At 43.3% G+C, this 18,975-nt stretch overlaps 1 long non-coding RNA gene across 2 annotated transcripts in view; it reads left to right on the top strand.

Moving 5' to 3' along the window:
• Window positions 1–17,649, top strand: part of LOC139077114 (uncharacterized) — a 40,246-nt gene extending 22,597 nt beyond the window's left edge. For both annotated transcript variants that reach the window (XR_011529409.1, XR_011529410.1), the window contains 3 exons: window positions 1,203–1,335; window positions 12,495–12,584; window positions 14,475–17,649. This is a non-coding gene — a long non-coding RNA (uncharacterized lncRNA). The remainder of the gene's footprint in view (window positions 1–1,202; window positions 1,336–12,494; window positions 12,585–14,474) is intronic.
• The last annotated feature ends 1,326 nt before the right edge of the window (window positions 17,650–18,975 follow it).

Below are 18,975 nucleotides of genomic sequence, written 5' to 3'. Positions count from 1 at the left end.
GGCCAGGTCTCCTGATCTGTCCTCTGCCCTTTGTAGGTGGGTAAGGTGTGAAGCTGGGGACTGAGCCTCTAAAGTCATGAGCTGACCAGTGTGATCCCCTGCACAGATTTGCTCAAACTATCCACTAACTGGAAGTGACATGGCTTAACTGTAGGATGAAATTGTGCATTGAACCTGTCGATTTCATAGAAATTTTTAATTTAAGTTACTCTGTTATCTAGCCGGAAAAGACTTTAGAAATAATCTAGTCCAATGGTGTTTCTCACTAGTATTTGTTTATTTGCTTTTGTTTTGTTTTGTTTTGTTTTAGTAGCAGAGCCTTTTTCAGATGATAAAATTGAGGCTCTGAAAGGGGAGCATTTGGAAAAGATGACATAATGAATAAGTGACGAAATACATTAGGACCAAGCTCTTCTAACCCGAGCACATGTTCTACATCCATTATCTTAAGTTGGTCTTTACAACAAGCCCAGGTGCCTCTCACTGCTGCTGCGCCATTGTAGGGACAGAGAGGAGGAGGGTTCCGTAAGGAATCTGTATCTGTCTTATAGCAAGCCCTAGAATCTTTCAGAACAGACTCTTTTAGTATTACTTAATTGTTGTGTGGCATTTTCTAATTATTTATTCACATTCACATATATAATTCCATTTTCACTGTGAAGAATGTCAGGGATGCCCATTTTACAGAAGATACAGAGAAAAGAGAAGTGACTTGCCACACAGTCAGTAAGTGGGAGGGCTAAGACCCAGCTGTCTCGGTTTTCCAACCCCCATCTAGGGACCCCAGTCCCCCTGAGCTGTGCACAGCTCAACGATGGGAATATCTCCTGAGAGATGCATCATTAGGCGATTTCATTGTTGTGTGAACATCGTAGAATGTGTACTTACACAAACCTAGATGGTATAGCTTACTATACACCTAGGTGATGTGGTACTAATCTTATGGGATCACTGCCATATATGCAGTCTCTCATTGACCAAAACGTCATTATGTGGCACATGACTAGCTCTTGCGCATCCTGAGAGAACCCACACTCTAGTTAGCTGCCTTTTGTGGACTGAGTGCCAGTGGTGAATAACAGAGAGCCCCTGTTGCTAAGCTGCATCATTACAAACAACATTGCAACTTCCTTGATGGTAGTTCATCAACAAGGGAGATGGAAGTCATTAAGGAGACCAATCTGGGACTTGTAATTAACTAGGAGGAGCAAAAGCATCTTGAACCAGCAGCAAGTGGACGTCTCAGTGAAGCAAAGAGAGAAGTCTCCCTTCTGAAAGTCGCACAATACCATGAAGCCCCATCTTTGCCCCACTGCACCCCCAGGTGCTGAGAAGGTAAGTATGTCCAGACCAGCCCTGCCAAAAGGACTAAGGCAATGCTGTCTGACAGGTGCTAAGGTCTGCAAGGCAGGTAAGACTGGACACCAAGGGCCCAAGGAGGTGCTCCTGGAAGACCCTGGTCATCCGTGGGCCCGAGGCACATCCTCTACATGGATGGGAGAGAGAGCACCATGCCTAGGGGATGCTCAAGACTGGGTCATCCCCTCCGTCCATGAACACTGTCATAAAATCTGGCTATAGTGATCCTGAGAGGGAGAAAAAAGCAGTGAAAAATGCAGCTATAAGCGGAGTCACAGCTTTTTATGGAAGGGGGCTTCAAATGCATTCTGATTTAGCTCATTTTTAGTCATATTGAGGCACTTGGCAATGACAGCTGCCTGATTCTTGGAAGAGGCTAACAACTCTCCCACAATAATAACAGTGATAAAAATAATAAGAATAGCAGCAATAATTATTAGTATAAATATTGCATTAAAATAACTGCTATTACTTTAAGGACAGCTAACAGACATAGACAGTTTTTAGTCTACAACATTGTTTACTGTTTGTTGTTGCGTTTGCTTGTCATAAAACCCATAGAGGGTAGGCAGGGCAGGATGGTGACAACACTCATTTTACAGAAGAAGAAACTGAGGCCCAGAGACAAGGAGTGGGTTACCCAAATCACAGGGTAAATTAGTGGCAGAGCAGTGAGGATTTGGGGGTGGGAGAGTGAAGGAGAAAGTTTAATAATTTGGACTTGCTAGGGCCCAATGAAGAAGGATGCTGACTTCTCTTTGGAAGGGATGCACGTTGTTCATCTTTCTGGGCACGGTGACACTGAAGGCTGTACTGTTGGATGAGTCAAGAATCCCAGAGATGCAGCTGTGACTTAAGAGGGTTGCTTTTAAAAGGGAGATTCCGGTCTCTGGGTCTTGAGTGGACAACATTCACAGGTGCCTTGGCCTCATCTACATGGCAGAAGCCACAGAACCAATAGAGGGAAAGAATTAATAAGCAGTTGCATATATTCACACCCTTCTAGCATCACTCTTAAAGGTCATGCTTACATCTCTGCCCTGTCTATCCCTTCCCTCTGCTGATGTGAGCTCCTTGGTGTCCAGGACTTTATCTTTTCTTTTCTCTGTCCTTGGTGCCTATTACATTACCAAGCACAGAAAAATGTTGTGTAATACGTGTTAAATGCATATATGCAAAAAGGAATAGATGAATACATCAAGAGGTAACTGACTTTGGGCCTGGGGATACATTCAATGCAACTCCTAACTGAGATAACCTGCTCCTTAGTGCCGAAAACTTGGTCTCTGTGTGTCTTTCCCTGTTAGACCTCTAATATTTATTCCCTTGGAAAGTTCAGTGAAAACAAACAGAATGTGGAGTCTAAATGACAAAAGGCTAAACAGCAGCACAAGCCCCCAGGCACCGCTGAGACGGGCTGCTTAGTGAGTGCCACACAGATGCCTTCCCCCACATCAGGCCTGGCAGCATCACTAACCTGATAAAAAACCAGCCACCTGAAATGATGCCCGTGTATCAGTTCCAGCCTATCTGGATTCACATACACAACAGTTTTAATCTAGTTCTGGGACTTCACCCGAAAGACCATTTTATTTAAATTCAGATACCCAAAAGAAGGCATTTGGTTTAAATTCATACATATTTGGCATCTACATGTGCAAAGCCCTGTGTTAAGTACCCAGGGGATAAGACAATTAATCTGATTGGTCTTTGCTTTCAAGGAGTTTACAATATTAGGAAAGACAAGATAGTACCAGGCAAAAAAAAAAAAAAAAAAAAAAATTGCTCAGTAAATTTATTAGTTTCCTATTGTAGCTTTAACAAATTACAGAAATTTTGTGACTTAAAATGATACAAACTTATTATCACACAGTTCTGGAGGTCAGAAGTTTAAAAGGGGTTCACAGGGATGCATTCCTTCTGAAGGCTTTAGGGGAAAATCTCTTTCTTTACATTTTCCAGCTTCTAGAGGCCACCTGCACTCCTTGGCTCTTGGCCCCCTCCTCCATCTTCAAAGCTAGAAGTATAGCATCTTTTCTCCTCTCCAACCTCCTGCCTTCTTTGTATAAGGACCTTTTTGATGACAGTGGTCCACTTGGATAATCCAGGATAACTCTCCCATTTCAAGATCCTTAAGTTAATTGCATCTGCAAAGTTCCTTTTGCCATGTAAGGTAACAAGGTCATAGGTTCTGGGGATTAGGACATGGGCATCACTGGGGGCCATTATTCTGTTGGCCACATGACAGAAAAATCAGAAGCTTCAGGAGTACAAAGGAAGCTGTGGTGAATCCAGCAAGAAGCATGAGGGTTAGGAAGGGCATCATAAAAGAGACAGCATGTGGATTGATCTTGAAAGATAGATAGGATTTTATAGGACAAGATGGTGGAGAAAATGGTGACAAATAATCTGGTGAGAGTGGAATATGAGATATATGTGGCAGAGAAGCACTGGAAGAAGAGGCTGATGATATTGTTGAAGCCAAACTGAGGAGGACCGTGAATGCCGTGTAAAACCGTTTGTGTTCCTTATGCAAGTAGAGACCATGAATATTTTTGAGAAATGTTCTATCCTTCTGAAAGATCATTATAGCAACAGCACAGCAGATGTACAAGAGAGGCAGGAGGCTAAAGGCAAGGTGACCAATTTGGAGTTATCGCAGCAGCCAAACCAGTAAATGATGACTTAAACCATTGGTAATGGGGCTCGAAAAGGGGAAAATTCAGACACTGAAGAAGTAAATTTATCAGGATTTGGTTAACTAATTATGCATAGAAGATGAGAAACCTGGAAGAGACCGAGCTATAAATGCAATAACTTGAATTGATACCCTTGTATCGACTGTTAATTAGGTGAACAAGTAGCCAAAATGTGTATGAGAAAAGGAGCAGATTTGGGGAAGAAAGAGGATGAGTTCAGGTTAGGAGTCCAGGGTACCTCTGAGGCTTCCAGATGGAGATGCTGACAAGTAGCCGGAGTTTCAGAAATAGTCTTAACTGAGAGACCAGGACCCCTTACATCTGTCTGCCACCAATTTTTCAGTTATAAAGGTCACAGCTAACGTAAGTTTTTTGTTGGTTTTATTTTTTTTGCGGGGAGGGATTTGCCCTAAGCTAACATCTGTTGCCAATCTTCCTCTTTTTTTTTCTCCCCAAAGCCCCAGCTCACGGTTGTTTATCCTAATTGTAAGTCCTTGTAGTTCTTCTATGTGAGCTGCTGCCATAGCATAGCAACTGACAGACAGGTGGTGTGGTTCCATGACCAGGAAGCAAACTGGGGCCACTGAAGTGGTGAGGGCGCTGAACTTTAACCACTAGACTGTCAGGGCTGTCTCTAACATAAGTTTTTAAAATGAGTTGCTGAGAATTGTCATTGCATGGCAGAAGTTCCAGTTCTTAAGATTGAAGGAAGCATGACAAGAAGACCCGGCACTGTCCCCAGGCTAGTGATTCTCAGATAGGACATTTCCACATGACACAGTGAGGAAGCTGTTGTGGGTGCTGTCTTCAAAGAAAAAAGAACAGTGCCCTATGTACCTGTGATCAAAGACAGCCTGTGTGGGGTTCAAGCTTGTGAGCAGAGGCAGAGAAGAGTGGGTAAGAAGACAGAGTTCTCTAGGGCACGGCCTTACTCTCCACCGTATGTATGTATCCCAGCCAAACCCTCCTTCTACTTTGCTGATTCTGTGACTTATTACCTCTCCTTCTACTTAGATTGCTTTTTCCTCCTTCCCCTTAAGGCTCAGCTCAAATGCCATCTCCTTTGGGAAGCCTTCCATGGTTCACCTCAAAGGAAATAGTGCTCTTTGCCTACCACTGGTCGTATTTCTTTTATGATTCTCTGCCTGTAGTATCTAATACTTGTATTATAATCATATGTGTATCTAAGCTTCTCTTTCTCACCAAACTCAGAATTTCTTGAGAGTGCAGATTCTGCCTGATCTATTTCTGTGAGCATTCTAGCACCTTACATAATGCCTTGCACACTGTCAGTGCTCCATTAACGCAGAATGAATGGATAAAAATAGTTGTTTGAACACTTATGTTATCCTTTCCTCTCTCTCCTACCCTTTATTAAATAGACTTTGTGTGACCTTCTTGTGGGCGGGGGTCAGTTCTTAAGAAACTCCCAAAGTACCTCCCACAAATAGCTTTCAAATGACTGGAATGCAGTCGATCACTGCTGAACTCTGTTGTGTTGATGACTTGTGACTTACAGCAGAGAGACTTGGGATAACAAGGCCTGGGATATGATTATGTTGAATCAATATGCCGTGAGAACTTAAGGACAGTTCAGCCTTGGCCCAGGGGTGGGAGAGGCAAGGCATCTTAGACCCTGGAGAAAAGAGGCTCTGGGCCCAAAACGGGTGGATCTTGGCTGAGTGAGCAAATGTGTAGACTCAGGATTCAGGAGGAAAACCGGCATGGGTCAGTGAGCACAGCAAAGGAAGTCTCGAGCCCTGGATGCTAGGCCTGCCTGGGTCCATTTCTGATTAGCTCTGTGACCTTGAACAAATTTTTCCATGACTACCTCCTTCTTATCATTCAAACTTCCAACTACACATCACCTTCTCATGGCGGCCTTCACCGGCTATTCAAGCCTCTCACCCCCGTCACCTTATTTTTGATTTGTTGTAACACCAATAGAATACATGAAATTATTATGTTTGTTTATGTGCCTACTTCCTGCTTCCCCAGCTAGAACACAAACAGATTGAGGGCAGGAACTCTACCTAGCTGGTTCGTATCAGTAGCCCCATACTTTGAGTTTGCCGTATTCTAGGAGCTCAATATTTGCTCGGGGTTGGCTATCTATAAGATAGAGAAAGTTTGGGGAGTAGGAAGAGATGATTTCTAAGAAAGTTATGCTTCTCCTAACTGTACAGTTGTCCGTTTCGTTCTGTGTACATCTGATGCCCTTGGAAATTCTGAAACGAAATATAAATTTAAGTCTCCACCACTAAAATGGCCTGCTCTTTGATATATGGTTGGCGGTCTAATCCTTTCTCAAAGCTCTTGGAAATTATATCAATAATATCCTTTGTTTTTGTTGAGGATTGTAATTTAAAATGCATTTTCTCACTTGATCTTACAACCACCTGTGGGGGAAGGTATTGTTATCTTATTTTACAAGTGAGAAAACTCAAAGCTGGGAGGGGTGAAGTGATTTGCCCAGGGTCATACAGCATGGCTGTGGGAGAGGCTCCAGGTCTCTTGATCCCAAGCCCTGTGCTTTCCCACTAGACCTCATTGCATCTCAACCACCATTAAGACAAGGCCCTACACTGTATGAAAAATAGTGTTCAGAAGACGAACTCTCCAGTCTGCATTTGCTGACTCTTCCATGCTGGCATAAGCAGGTGGGTTCACTGGGCCATTTAATTCTTCTCTCTGCCAATGCAAGGTCAGTCCACCTGTGCCAAAACACTGAACTGGGAGGCCCAGGGACTCTGGTCACAGAGAGAGTGTGTTGCAGTGGAAAGTTGAAGAATAGCTGGATATCACTTACTTTTAGCTTTTTTGCAAAGAAAAGGAGAAACTGAGGCCTAGAAGGGGAGTGGCTTCCCAGTTCTCCTGAGTGCAGACATTTAAGTCATTGAACCTTACCTACTTAGTGTCTCATGAAGACACAGGGACGATCCAAATTGGATTTTCTACTTTAGAGAGGGATGAGCCTGCTCTGCATTTTCCCTGACATGGTGGGGAAGATTGAATTGATGAGGCAACAAGGAGTAAGAGCCCCTTTCTCAGGGATTGAAGAAGAGTGCAATCCTCGGTCCTCAGAGCAAACCTCACAGCAAGAGGACTTGAAGCCACTGTCTCTTGAAGAGTGAGTGTGACAGCCCGAGGCTCTCTGCCGCTAGCCACATGCTGCCTCTACCTGAACAGGTGGGCTGGAAACAAACCAGGCCCATAGTTGAACCTGAGTGGTGCCCCCTGGGGAGCACCTACCCCAGGGGCCTCCAGGGGACACAGAATGCAGGACTTGAGTTTCCCTAAACACACTGAAAAAGACAAGCTCAAGTCCACCATTTTCTCCTCTGCCGAGCGTGGCAGGACAGCCAGGGGAATTAAAAGTGGATTTCATCTGTAACAGATGCTAGCACATTGGATCATTATCGTTTTATCTTTACTTCTAAAGAAGCAGAACACTTTATCAACAAGCAAGGTAAGAAAAAGGTGTTTTCTGATTTAGGGCTATAACTGTATTTTCTCAGTGCTTAAAGCACTCTATACCTTATCAGCATTTTGCAGTTTATTAAATGTTTTCACATCCATCATATCATTTCACCCTGCTAATGACTCTTTGAGGGAGGCAAACCAGGTACTCATTCATTCACTGGGTAGTTACCAGGCAATTATCAAGACTTTACTCTGTGCCGGGCTCTAGACTAGGTGCTGGGAACAAACGTGCACAATGTGACAGAAGGGGAAACTGAGGCTCAGGAAGACGATGTGATTTTCCCGAAGAGTACAGAGCTATTCATTGGAGGAACTGGAACTCACACCCAGCTCTGCCATGTAGCATGGGGCTCTTCCCTTGTCGACACATACCTCATTGGCCATTTCTGCACAGAAATTCAAAGGATGAGCCCTCTCCTGTCGCTCTCTCCCTCTTCCTTTCTTCTCCTGATTTACATATTGCTAAATGATGAAATTATACAGTACGTAATTCCACAGAAACTCTGATGCTTAAAAAAAATTGGGAACGGAGTAATTAGGCAGAAAGGATTCTCAATTAGGCAGTAGATTCTGTTTCTAAAGCACTAAATGGGGAAGAGATATTTTTTAACTGTCTCTTGAATATATTGCCACGCAATGATTGCTGCCTTGGAGAGCAGCAACGTGGCTCTGAACCGCAACTCTCTGAGCTGGTCTCAAAGGAGTATTTTGTATCTGAGTTTCCTGCCGAGTTCTAGACCTTCAGATTTCAGAGGTAACCTCACACTTGAGGATCTCCAGCACCAAGATAGGCAGTCATAGCCACCATTTAATTTTAGATGTCTTTTCTAATTTTCTTTGTTTGTTTTAAGGTAGGAAATGTGAATAGGAGCATCCAGTGGTCTTGCCAGGATCCATTGTGCTGGAAAGCAGCAGAAAATAATTGAAAGTGCATTGGTTTTCTAGGGCTGGTACTGAATTCCTGATGTGGCACCTTCAAGTTGGGTGGCCCTGTAGAATTCCATCTCTCTGAGCTTTAATGGGCTAATGAACACTGGGTAATTCCCATCCCAATACAATAATAGTGAGGCTGATGGGAGGTAACAGTAGGAGCTAGCATGTGGTGGAGCTAAATGAAAAGTTCGTTCCCTTTCAAAAGAGAGAATGTTCACTATGCTCACATCAAGGAAGGATTGCCATTGGGAGAAGGGGACAGATTTGTTCAACTAACTTCTTTTCTGTGGCACCAGAGGATGTAACTAGAATCAGTGGGGAGAAATTCAAGTCAATGATAGCTCAGCATTAAAAAAAATGACTTTTTATAGAACTGTTCAACAGTAGAGCCCCTCAGAGGGTGAGTTTCTTGTCACTGGAGATAATCAAGCACTGGCTCAACAACTATTTGGAAGAGATAATTTAGAGGGGATTCCAGCTGCCAGTAAAAGTTGAACAACTTGACCTCTTAGGTCTTTTCCAAAGCTGAGATTCCATAATTCTGACTGTGGCCACTTTCCTATTGCAGTATGAAGGAAAGACCAATAGTTCATTCGCAAGGGCTTGTCTCTGCCCCAAGGAGAATGAGCTCAGATGTATTAACTTTTAAGATCCTGGCCTTCCTCCTTTAGCATTACTGCTATGCATTGGGTTAATACAAACAGCATCTCATTCTGTCCCTAGGCTATGATTTCCAGGAGACTGGCACAGAGAATCTTAGGTCAAGTTTAGACTAAAGGCAAAGGAGTGGGCCTCACGGCCTCCTAGGCCTTTTCATGCAAAATACAATCTGAAAGGCCCCCATAACTATTCACAGTGAGATATTGGCTTTACTCATATTTTATTTACTTGGTTGTTCCCTGGAAGATAAGTCATTTCTTGGGTGTGGACATCAATAAGGAAGCTTCTACTCCTTATCCCAAATTCTGCATGCTCTGGGAGAGACTATGCCTTTGCCATAGTAGTCAGTAAAACCTGCCAAGTGTCTTTAATGGGTAAGCCTCATAAAACTAAATGGATTTGATACCCAACTTTGAGTGAAATAGAAAGTTTAACAAACACTCTGAGGTCAAGACATCTTAACATTTGTGGGGAAAGCAGAGCTTTTCCTATGAGTTTCTTGGCAAGATTCAGTCAGGCTGAAATTCATCCTAAGCATATGATGGGAGAACCATTGACAAGAATAATCCTTCACGCAGGTACTTACACAGTCATTGCTTCAAAACTCTGTCAATTAAAAATGTATGAATATTCCTGTTTTAGAGTTGATTACATCACTTTCCCAAGAAAGGATTATAGAATCCACATGTAAGAGCCAAGAGTATCAGAGATCACCTATGGTTTACAAAAAAAGATCTAGTCCAAGTTGTCTAGAGAAATTAGCAATGCATTTTTTTTGTGATGTCTTACATAACACCAAGCTTATGTAAAAAGGGGAAAATGTGGAGCTGCTCTGGTGCATGTAGGTAGAAAGCCAGTTGACCAGCTGAGGAACTGAAGCCATCACGTTAGGAAGTGACTCATTTGGGAACACACAATGGCAGGATCAAAACTGAGACTTTTTCCCACTGAGCCAGGAAAGCATGAAGGAACTGGCAAAAATGAAAAATAAGAGGGAAAGCCCGGTCCTCGGATTCTTGGAAGCACTGGGCTCTCCACCCCTGAGAATGTATCACACACTTCAGAATTCTTGGGCCCAGCTTTAAGACCTCTGCTGTAGGAGAGGGTGTAAGGGATGGTGCCTCAGTCATCAGATTTTAAATGTTGCACTGGTCAGACTGGCAGAGGACCCAGACGACCAGGCAGGAGCTCCTCTCATAGGAGAGAAAGCAGCAAACCCCCATAATCCTAGACAATCAACAAGTGTTTTGGAAGCACCTTCTTTAACAGCAGTAATGATACCTTACATTTGCATGGATCAGTAGCTTTCAAAGGACTTATTTGCATTGATCTATAGTTTTCAAAGGACTTGCACATTCACCATTTAGTTTGATCTTCACAACAATCCTGTAAAGTAGTCAGGGCTGGTGTCATTATTCTCATTTTACAGGAGAAGAAGCTAAAGCTTGGAGAGGCTGAGTGATGGGGCTATGGCCAAAGTTAGTAAAATGTGGTTCTTGAGTGATAACTCAGCCCTTACTTCTTGTGAAGTTCTCTTTCTACACAATGGTCTCCTGCTGTTTTGGGTGATATGTGGGAAACAGAAGGGAAGATGCTAGAAATCTTTCTAAACATGTGCAGAGAACATCTCTGATGTACTGGAAAGGTTTACACCCCCTTCATTCCTCTAAACCAGAGGCAGATGTTGGTTAAAAGGATATCCATACCTCCATATGGTGACAACCACATGGCTGACATGAAAACCATCCTTTCTTGCCCTTCTCCCTAAATATTATTAAAGGGAAAATGGTGGAAAGATGTCAGGCGAAGGCACATGGGAGCTGGGATTCTGTGAGGCTCATCAATTTTTAAAGTTTATGAGCTTCAATCAGTCTTTCAAAAGGGAATACAAGATAACATGCCTGATCTTCCTAGTAGATCATGTGAAAGAGCCCTGATTCTTACTCTAGTTGGAGGACATACAACAGGTATTCCAGAAACAATGAACAGTTAGAGAATATGTATGTGTGAAAAATAATATGCGAAAAAATATATATCTATGAAAATTTTACATGCAGACAACATAAATAATTCCTAAATGAAGGTAGTGTCTTATAGTTGTGGATAATCAATTTATTTTGTTTATGTGTCAGTATTAGAAATTTTTATAGAAGTATGTAACATTTATTGACTATTATAAGCTAGGCAATGTACTGAAGTATTATTACTGAAGCATGTATTAATAACACTAGCAAATCACATGTTTTCCATATGCCACACTAGCCTGGCAGTAAGTGTGGGGGCATGATTTTAGTTCCCAAACAGTCCTTTCCTGGTCCTTATCCACACCTGAACATCAACGGTCCTCTGTAAAGTTCTCTCAAGCTATTTCTGAGCAGCCTGAGGGAGTGACTCATGTGTGCTACCATACACAGCATCATTTGGAATATTTCATTTTGCTCCTTCCAGTTCCTTCTGTTGACTCTGGCCACTGACTGAGGCAAACTCTCCATGCCGCTGTCCCAAATTCAAGTGCATGTAGCCTTCAAAGGTACAGACACCACTCATAGTTTCACCCTCAAAGCATCACAGCTGCTTCCTGCTGCCTCCCTCTATGTTTTGTAAGGTGATATTCCATGGAACTTCCAGCTCCAATTTGGAGCTGCCTGGTGCTCCTAATCTTTACAGGCTTTAATAAAACCATCGTTATGAATTTATTATGAGTACCCATTTTCCTGAGCTCTGGCATGAGTTGAGGAGGCAGACAGACCAGAGTCTAACGGGTACAATACCCTGAGAATGACCCCTCTCCTTTCCCCAAGGCCCATATTCTGTGGACCTTTGTTAGAGGCCTCCACTGGCTCTCGTCCCTTAGAAACGTTCCTTCCTAGCAGGTTTCTTGGTCACCACTGCCAGTAGTCACCTGCTGACCTACCCCATAGATATTTCAGTCCTCTGCAGACAGCTCTCCATCTTAGGAGGAACTCAGCCTAGCTGCACATCAACACTCCCCACATCACAGGTGTCCACATTACATATGTAAATACAATCCACAGAAAATAAATTGTTCAATTGTGCCATACAGGCAACTAGAGAATACAACTTAGTTGGATACAGCTAACTCTGGGGTAGATTTTTAGACTGTGAGGCCAAGGCTGCTTCCTCTCTGACTTTGAAAAGTGCAAGAAGCACAGTCAGTTCCAGGGACATGGAATGGACATCAGGTTGCACTATATTCTTCCAAGTATGAATGCCACCGATGTGAAAACCATTTCCGTAATTCAAGTGCTCAAGCCAAAGGCTAATGGGGCTGCCTGAGCCCCAGCGGTACTCAGACTTCTCGAGGCGAGTTCTGTAGTCTTCTTTTGCTCTCATTTGCAGAAGCACTCAGAGGTGCCTCACCAGACCAACTGCCCAGCAGCACCTGGCGAATGTCGGAAGCATTCTGCTTGGAGGTTTTACACTTAGAAGGTAATGCAGAAACTTCATAAATGAAGAGAACCAAAGAACGATAGATCACTTCCTATGTCCATTTCACAGAGGAAGACAATATTTCAAGGAAGTGGATGTTTTATATCTACACTGTTTTCCACTTAGCCTCTGACCTCTTCTACTGCTGCTGTAAATCTGATGACTGCCCAGCTGTCAGCCTTCCAGACAGCATTTCTCTCCAATGCTCCTTTAGGGGAAGAAAAAGTGCACCAGGGGAGAGAGAGAGAGATTGTCTCAGGCAAGGTCCTTTTCCTTCTTTGTCTCTGTGAACAAGGCAAATGGTTGTAGCGTGACATTAATGAGGCGTTGAAGGAGGATGAGTGTGTCTCTTGAAGCGCTGTCTTTCTGATGATCCCTTCCTCTTCAGACCCCTCTTGGAGTCGAAATTGTTGCTTAGGAGTAGGTTCTGAGGTTGCAGTTATGAAAATAATTCTGTTTTCAAGAACTGTATGATCTTAAAGTTGGATCTCAATCTTATCTCTGGCCACCAACAAATTAAGTGACCTTGTATAATTCATTCAGCCCTTTGAGTCTTGCTCTTTTGCATAGTTAAGAAAAATGTACTCACTCATTCCACAAGCATACATGGAGCATCCAGTCAGTACCAGGCTCTATGCTAATTGTTGTGTGTGTAGGCAAAGGGGGAGAAAGGAGATAAGCAAAGCACAGCCTTTTCTATCAAGTTCTTACCTACTACTTAATTCTTAACGCTCTCCTTTCTTGGCTTGTGTGGCGCCATTTTCCTTCTCTATAATCATGCCCTGCCTGGCCCCCACCCCTAGTCTTATCTTTTCCTGCACATGCATCATCCACTGTACACACTTAGACACTCTCCCTCTCATGCTACTTTCTATATTCTTGCTGTCTTGAACTACAAAGTACACGCATTGATTAGAGTCCCCAAATTTTTCTATTTATACTCCCAAAGAGCCATTTCTCTCACCTTCATAGCATTATCACAGTTATAATTTTATATTTATTTTTCCCCTTTAATTATGGCTGTCTCACCTGCTTGACCAAAACTTCCATATAGACAAGGCTCACATCTGTTCTTCTCCACCATCCTCTCTGCAGAGCCTAGCACACTACCTGATACACAGCAGGAGCAAGAACTTAATATTTGTTAAAAGAATGAATTAATGAACATTTGGTTTCTACTCTGCTCTTCAATATATTCTTCTTTGGGCTTATTTAGCCCAATTGCCTCATTTTACAGATGAGAAGACTGAATTCCTGAGGGAAAGAAATTTGCTCAACTTCACACTATGGCTTAGAGGCTGAGCCAGAACTAAACAACAGATTTCCTGACTCTGGGGAAAGAATCTAGCGTTATTTCCATGCTGTTCTTCTTCTTCTTTTTTTTTTTTTGCTCTTGAGGAAGATTAGCCCTGAGCTAACATCTGCTGCCAATCCTTTTCTTTTTGCTGAGGAAGACTGGCCCTGAGATAATACCACTGCCCATCTTCCTCTACTTTATATGTGGGACACCTGCCACATCATGGCTTTACAAGCTATGCTTAGGTCCGCACCCAGGATCCGAACCGGCGAACCCTGGGCCTCCAAAGTGAAGCACGCAAACTTAACTGCTGCAGCACCAGGCAGGACCCTCTTCTTTTATTTTTGGAGTGTAGTTGAAATGCCTCAGGCATTACCAGTCTGTGACTACCAAAAAAAAGAGCAAAGAAGATTCTTTTCACTGAAACTATGATAATACAAACTCCTACTGGCCTGGTTGCCAGAAATTAGCTTCCGTTAAGATATCTCCCATCTATAGTTGGAAGCCCTCAAAGAGGAGATCCACATGGACCCACAAAGCAGAGTGTCAGCAACAACCACCACTGCCCTAATCTTTCTCCTCTACTTTCACAGGTCCGTATCTGATTCCCGCAGAATGATAGACACCTTACTGCTTCCACCCACCCCTGTGAGAACATCAGGTCTGGTTTCAAGGCTTCTGTCGCCAAGGTTTCTAATCTGCAGGATGCAAGACAGTCACTGGTTTCCTGAAGAAGGCAGGACAGCATCTCCTCCTTCCCCCTGCCTTATGTGCAGTTCTCGGTGTTCAGTCTCACAAAGGCTTGTGCAAATCCTCCAGATCCTATCAGCCTCAAACCCTTCTCTCCATAGGAGTCCCAAACCAGTCTAAGGACCAGTTAGGGACAGCAGGCACCATTGGTACCCTGGATCATCTTCCCTAGCACAAGCCCCCAACAAAGTCTATGAAGGGACACTGGTGGGGACTGGGACTGGGGGAGTGGGAAGTGGCATCTAATGTGATCAAGGTCACATCAAAGAAGATTTAGGGCTATAAATAGGGCCCCAGACTCCACAAATTCTCCCTGTTGTCTGAGGACTCCCAACTTTGCAGAAGACAAGGCACAGAGAGCTCCACTCAGAACTACGGATGTGGTGGGGAAGTGGAAACCGAGCCGACATTTGGTGTGTTGTAGCATTCCCATCTCTGGTTTAACACAAGCGATGTGTTTCGCTCACAAACTGGCACTGAGAGCTCATTTACATTTAAATAAGAGGCTTGTTAATGCCAGCAGGAGGACGCTGTCAATGCCAAGCCTGGCTCAGGATTCCTGCCAAGGAGTTTCTAAGAGCATCGCTCTAGGAAACTCCCCCAGAAGAGAGGCAAGCATGCCTTCTCATTAAGACAACTCCACCACAGTGACATTTGCCTCAGAGCGGCAAGCCTTTGGCTGGGCTGAAAGCAAGTTGGAGTCTTAGAAAGTTATCTGTTGCCAAGACAGTCATTTAGTTTGATTTGGCTCCACACCCACTCAGAGACCACCTGGCACATGTAGGGTGGCCTGGTTGGGAGGGTGGCAGGCTCATTCCTGACCTCTGGCCTCTTCAGTCATATTGGGAGGACTGGGTGTTACTCAGAAGCAATGAAGACCATCTTACAACATAAAAAAGAGAGGGTCTACTCTGTTGTTGAACAGCTCTTAATATTGGAAGGTTCTTCCTGACATTAACATGAAATACATCTGTCTATTGAAAGAAGGGTGTACTCAAATGCCTATAGATGCCAAGCAGGGAACACAGAGGAGTGAGGCAAGCTGCTTAACCCTCAAAAGTGGTTGGGACTCTGGTAACGTGGCATGTAGCTGCCTAGTCTAAAGGGGAATGCACCGCTCAGCAAGAATTGATCTTGGGTTTTATAAACATGGATCTTGTCCAAGTAGCTTAAAGACTAATAAGGAAGTCAGATAATTAGACAGGAATTACAACTCACCTAATAGGTACTATCCCAGGGAAGTAAAAAGTGCTTAGAAGCACATGGGAGTGATAAGGGTGCATACCCCAGAATTTCAAGGTCATGAAGGGACTGATCTTTAGGTTTAATACGAAGGATGGGCAGAAATTAGCCAGGCAAAGATGGGTGGGGAGAGAGGAAAGAGCAGGGGCAGAGGCTCTGAGGCAAGAAAGAAAGCAAAGTACATTTGAGAACTTAAAGAAATTTTGTATGATGAGAGCTTAAAAAATTCAAGGTAATGAAAAGGCAGACAAGTGAATAGGGACTAGATTGTGAAGGGCTTTCCAAGCCACTGAGAGTTTGGACTTTAGCCTAAGAGAAATGAGGTTAAACAGAGGAGTAACAGACTCAGTCCCCCAAAAGTTAAGTACTCCCAGTTCTGATAAAGGAGGCAATGTGGTGGATAAAGCTCAGGACTCGGAGTCAGAAAGCTGTGGGCTCTGGTTCTTGGCTCCACCACTCTATGAACATGGGCAGGCCTCATTTCTCTCTCCTGTAAAATGGGAAGAACATATACCAATGTTGGTGAAATAAAGGGGAAAAGGGAACTGTCATAACCTGTTGGTGGTATAGTTAAATTGTAAATTATTACTAAAACCTTCTCAGGCTCGACAAGCGTTTGACAATATGTACTAGAAACCTTAAGAATGTGCATTCTCTTGGGCCCAGAAATTCCATTTCTAATATTAGCCTAAAGAAAAAAATTAAGTTGTTTGCAAATATTTAACCACAATGGTATTCAATGTAGTGTTGTTTATAAGAGTAAAAAAAAAAAAGGTGTAATTTAAGTCTTTGCTGATTGGATAGTCTTTAAATCCTTTATCCTGCTGAGGTCAACTTGGCCTTTAACATTTAACCAAGATTGGCTCAGATGCTCATCTCATGTGCTGGGGAAACCCTGCGACCACAATCCCAATATCTCTGGTGATTCTTGTTCTTTGAGTTGCCTATGCCTCCAAAATCTGTTTAATTCTCTGTCCCCATCGTGTATTTTGCACATGTCCCTTTTCTGAATAATACCACTCTGTACAATACAATCCACTCCAAATAGCCTTCACTCCCCCAGATACCTTGGACACAAAGAAGCAGTGTGATCAACTTTCACTAAGGATTTGGACAATGAAGGGGTTGACCTTCAGCAGACAACTACATTTTTTAGCAACCTCCAGTCTCAACCTCTTTCCATCTACTCATCTCTGTTTTCCAGGATCCCTTGTTCTTGGTCTCCTCCTTGCCTATTCATCCCTCAGTTATTTCCCTTCCGTTATATTTTTCAAATTCACCTGGCTCTCTGCTCCTCAATTGCTACCCCATCCTAACCAGAGACTCATGAATGGATTCAACTCAGGATCTTACCCGGTAACAGCACAAAAAAGTCTTAAGGTTTCTCTCCCTTTTTTGCTCCCCCAGTGGCCTCTGTAAGTGGAAGGACACAGTAGGATTTATTTTCCCCTTCATATGCATTATTCCACCCTCTTCCCATTTTCGAAGGCAAAAGAGGCACAATATTTTTGTTTTGTTTTTGTTTTAATACTCTCATTGCTCTTGGAGATACTGTTAATGTCCTACAACCAGAATGAAATAAGTCATGGCACAGCTATGCCATGGAGCATAAAAGAGAGGTTAGGATGAGGTTGTGGAACAGGTATCAACATGGGAAAATGTTCAGGATCTATAGTTCAGTGAAAAATGAAAATACAAAACAATGGATATACTACAACTCCATTTAAAAATATGCATTCACTTGTATGTATACAGGAATAAAGACTAGAAAATGACATTACCAGTAATCTCCAGAGCAGTGGTTCTCAGTGGGAGTGACTTCACTGCTGGGGGCATATGGCAATATATGGTGATATTTTTGCTTCTTCCAAATGTGGGGGACAGCGTACTAATGGCATCTAGTGGGTAGAGGCTAGAGATGCTGCAAAACATCCTACAATGCACCGGACAGCCCTCACAACAAAGGATTACCCAGCTCAAAATGTCAGGGTGCTGAGGTTAAGAAATCCTTCTTTAGATGTGGGTTTATGGAATACTACAACTTTCTTTTTTGCTTGTTCACATTTTCCAATTTTTCTACAATGAGCATGCAACTCATGTGTAGTTCTTTTTTAATGCACATTAAGTGAATACTTCTGAAGAAGATCTGGAGCAAATGCCTATGTTTTTGCCGTAAGATAACTCACTTGGAAGTACTTAGCACAGTGCTCACTCACCACCATGTTTCCTCACCACCATGGTGCCTTTCTCTAAACCCACTCCTTTAAAGTGGAACCAAGGGGCAGGGGACCCAATCCCTCAGAAGTAGCAGATGACTGTCTTCCCAGCTGTGCTTCTAGTCATTCTCCCTGCGATGGCCCAAGCCTTTGGGCACTTGTCGGTGAGCCAGTGAACTTGCTATTCACTGAAACTTCTTTAACTTTGTCACATAAGTAGTCCCCTGAAGCATCTCAACAGAACCAGAGGAGTCTGGTCAGAGGAGACGGGGTGCCCCTGCACACACAGAATTTCAGGCTTCTGATCCTCCATTTACAAAGCTGTATCTTGGGGATGCTGTTGCCTCAGAGAACCTTTGCCAGGGAATGGTTCTTGTGGTAATCAAAGTGTGTTCACTTGGAAGTTTAATCACTTAAAGGAGTGGTTTATTGCCCCCACAGACTCCTCTGCTGTGAACATTAGACCTAATTAGTAGCTGAAATAGTGATGATTTAGCAGAGCCTCTGTATTTGATGGCTGTGGTTTCTGGGCCACCAATCACAGTTGAAAAGAAAAAGGCAATCAGCTCTGCCAGGTAATGAACACTTCTTCCTAATTCCCAGGGAGCTGAAAGGCCCTGTCGGGGCTGGCTTTTCATTTGACCCTAAAACTGGTGGAAACTCAATGGTTATAGAAATGACTCACACCCTGAGAAAAGTGAATCCTACATCTGGAAGGGGCTTTGGTTGATTTTTGGAAGGGCACTGTGCCTCTTTGTGAGTGTATCTAGCTTCTTGCAAGGAAAGGAGCAAAATCTCAGAGAGGGGAGATTTTCCTCTTTACCCAGGGATAGCAGACTTTCTCTGGAATGTAGGATGGGACAGTCATTCCCTCTGCCACCGGATT

The sequence above is a fragment of the Equus przewalskii genome, chromosome 18 (genome assembly GCF_037783145.1).
Source record: "Equus przewalskii isolate Varuska chromosome 18, EquPr2, whole genome shotgun sequence".
Lineage (NCBI taxonomy): Eukaryota > Metazoa > Chordata > Mammalia > Perissodactyla > Equidae > Equus > Equus przewalskii.
Note: the sequence above shows the minus strand (reverse complement) of the source record. Positions and strands in the feature narration are given on the sequence as shown.